The sequence below is a fragment of the Grammomys surdaster genome, unplaced genomic scaffold, assembly GCF_004785775.1.
Source record: "Grammomys surdaster isolate TR1022 unplaced genomic scaffold, NIH_TR_1.0 188, whole genome shotgun sequence".
NCBI lineage: Eukaryota > Metazoa > Chordata > Mammalia > Rodentia > Muridae > Grammomys > Grammomys surdaster.
In genome coordinates, this window is record NW_021604633.1 from 5,103,378 (window position 1) to 5,107,393 (window position 4,016).

Sequence of the window (4,016 nt, forward strand, 5' to 3'; positions counted from 1 at the left end):
GTGTCTTCAGTTCAGGGAGCAGAGCCCTGGAAGTGGGAGAGGCATGGAGCAGTTCATTTCCCAATGGTTAGTGTTACCACAATCCAGGTGGAGTCATCTGTGCCCATTGTCTTCTTTGGAGAGCTGGCATTTCTGTGTATCATGGGAAGCTTTCTCATTAAACACTTTAAATGCCATATTCAGCCGATCTCTGAGGAGTTTGAGGACCATCTATTTAGTGTACCTGTTTAAACAAACTGTACTTATTTTTAGTTACTTGCTTTAGGCTTAACGTTGAAACCATATATAGGAAGCTAAATAAAGCTTGTCCTCGTAAATGAATCATATTTGTACTCATCATCACTATGAGTGTAGTTTTGAACACATTAAAAAAATTTGATCATTTATAAGGTAACTGACCATGAACTTGCATGTCTTAATTATCTTTAACAGCTTACAACAAGTTAATACCTTACATAAGATTGGGATTTTGCAATTTCATCCTACTTAAGGTTGGACATTAAAAACTTGAATTGAAGTCTTAATTGAAGATTATTTAGCATCCAAATAAAACTTTGAACCACAAATACAGTTACAAAGACAAAGGGGCTGGATACAATATCTTCAGAGCAGTTTCTGTCAGGCTGAATAGACCTTAGAAATTTATAAACCCGACTTATCAAACATATCTTATTCTTCAAATATGTGTTGGGTTTCAGACCTGAGACAAGGGGCTGAGGTTCATATTTTACATACCGAAGTAAACTTGGCTTCCAGATTCTCCCAGCATCTTCCAGTCCCTACTGGCATACAGGCCCTCTCCCAAGAAATTTCTAGCTCCTGCTGCCTTTTCCTCAGAGGCTCTTCCTATATAACCCAGGCATTTTGGTCTCTCCCGGCTATTTTCCTTCTCTCTGCATATATGTTTTCTCTCTTTCTCTTCCCCTTTCCCTCTGTCTCCCTCCACATATCAACCTCACTGGGCTCCTTCAGGGCCAATGAACTGGCTTGCCTGAGAGCAGCTTCTCAGCAAACTCATGTGTATATATGTATTAGCCTGGCTTGAGTTGGTTCTTTTAACCCACAGAGAAATAACTTACCAACTCGTTGTTCCTCTTAAAAGTTTTCTAGAAGCCTGATGTTGAATACAATTAATAAGGATATAAATGATTAGCCATAAAGCTCTAAGTCAGCTTTTGCTTATCTGAGCAGATCTTTTTAAACCTTATTTATTAAATATCCCTTATTCATCAAACATATGTCATCAAACCTTATCTAAAAATTTCTAGAAGCCTGGTGTTAAACAGTTAGCAAAGGCATAAGTAGTGAGACGTACACCTCTAAGGTACTGTTAACATAGGCATACCTTTATGACCTTAGGAATTTATCATCATACACAAATCTATACTAATCCAAAATATTTTGGAGACCTACTATTTCTTCCTTAATCTAAAAAGGAGATACAATCATAAGCAGAGGGCTCAATAGGACTAAGAAGTTTTATGATTGTTGTCTTGGTTTGTTTATATTATATAGTCATCTGAATTAAGATAGTGGTGAAATTACATGTACCCTTTATAACTTTAGCAAAGATGGCTGCCAGCCAACAACATGGTTGTTTCCATTCTGATGAAGTCATCAGCCAAGATGGAGGTGAGCAACCTGGTTGCTATTTGAAAACATCTATTCTCCTAAAGTTATATAGACAGCATGCCATCATAGATCTACTTGTTTAAACAAGAGTTGAATCAAATATATAGGTTGCTATAGCAGATTAAGATTACCTATGTATAGATTTTTAACAATTATTAGCCATTTGTTATAAGTTGTAAGCCTTTTGTCACAAGTTTTACAATATTTTTTTTAAAACCATGACCAATAAACTTACAAATCCTGAGTTAAAGAAATTGCACAATAGTTTTAAGAGATTTTGTTTGAAAGTAGAGCAAAGAAATTATAGAGATAAAAGATTTTTAAGAGTGGAAAGTATAGGGCTGGAGAGATGGCTCAGCGGTTAAGAGCACTGACTGCTCTTCCAGAGGTCCTGAGTTCAAATCCCAGCAACCACATGGTGGCTCATAACCACCCATAACGAGATTCAATGCCCTCTTCTGGTGTATCTGAAGACAGCTACAGTGTACTCATAAATAAAATAAATAATAAATAAACAAATCTTTAAAAAAAAAAAGAGTGGAAAGTATAAAAAGCTTAGAGATAAGAGGCTTCTGAGAATGTAGAGCAGAGAAAGTTATATAGAAGAAATTTGGGGATCATTTGTTTGTATAGTGGTAGAAGTTGTTACCTTATGAAAGAATTTGGAAATCAAATGTGCCATTTTTGACCATTGAGTTGTAATGAGAACAAGATGCTTTCAGTAAGACAGTGAGGGTTTAATGAAATCTCTGAGTCCAAGGAGGGAAGAAGAAAGGGTAATAAATAGGAGATCCACTAGATGAAAGGTTCCAATAAGTTCCAATAAGTTCTAAGAGGGAGCTGAGAGACAGGGGAGAACAGGGTTGCCATGAGGGACAGGGTTGCAAGCAGGAACTCCACAGAGTGAGGATTCCAATATGGTAGATGCCCAGAAGGGCGTAAAGAAGCTGAAGAGCTTAGAGAGGACCCCCTAGTGGGGAGGTGAGGAGACCCCAGAAAGAAACATGTGGGGAGAAAGAGAGGGTGGGAAAGAGAAGGGTGTCTTAGTGACAAATATTCAATCTGGGCATCCCCAAGTGGAAAGAGAAATGTCCCAAATTATTGAGGAGAGGCATCCCTTTCCATATTGATGGGGACCAAAGAATGTGAGAGGAGCATCCTGGCACATCTGTGTGGCTTTTAAAGTAATAGTAGATAGCAGGTGGCTCTGGGGTGCTATTTACCTAGAAGAGGAGAGATGAGTGGTTAGAGAAGGTAGATGAGAAAGCAGCTGAGGATGTGGACTGGGAGAGGCTTTTAGGAAAAGGGTGGATTTGAACAGAGGAAGAGGGGTAAGTTGTCTTAGCAGAGAGATCACTCTAGGAGCCAGAGAGACTACAAGGACAATTATTAAGTGGGCAAGGAAAGATGAATGGTTAGAGCAGATAGAAGGAAGTATAGGCATGTTTTTGTGCGTTGTGTAAAGGTTAGCCTTGTGTTGTTCAAATGTTGATTTATCTGCCCTCCTATCTCATTTTAATCTGGACACATAGCATTGTAACACTTATGTCAAGAATCTCCTGTCTCAAGTTTGCATAAACAAGTTTTACCATTTATTTTCTGCTTTGTCAATAAATGCTGATCACTCAATGGCTGGGAAGAAGAGAGAATAGGGTGGAAGGAACTTCCACCAACCAGGGGAAGGAGAAATGAGAAAAGGAGTAGGAGTTGAAGCAATGAAGAATGGGTCCAGAGAGAGAGAGAGAGAGAGAGAGAGAGAGAGAGAGAGAGAGAATCATAGAAACACACATGAGGCCCAAAAAGCCAGACCAATAATAAGAAGCAAGTATACTGTGATCATGGCTGGGAGGTAGCCAGATTAGTTTAGGGGATTAAGATAGATCATTTGACTGCCCAGATACTGAGGTGAAGTTTTTCTATGTCATTACATAGCTAGGATAAAGATATACAGCTGCTGGATTCATTCACTTACACTTACATTACTATAATTTATGTTATAGGGAAGAAGCAGCTGAAGAGCCGGACTCCAGAGTTTAGAAACAACTATGATGGGTGATGGAAGCCGGAAGAAAAAATAATGATTAAAACATGCCTTAGGAGAGTCAGATCAGATGATTGGTTTGGTTAGGAGCGGCTTGACCTGGTTAGGGGCCTCATATATGCCTCTTCTGGGTTTCAGCACCAGATGTATGAAGTAAGGATGTGACTGTTCCAGGGTATAGTTGAGGGAAGGTTTTGTCATAGATATGAGGGAGAGTGCAGCTAGAGGCATCTCAAAGAGTCCAGAGCAGGAAAATAAAATCAGTAGACTAAACATGGAGAGGGAGACGGAGAGGAAGAGAGAGAGAGAGAGAGAGAGAGAGAGAGAGAGAGAGAGAGAGAGA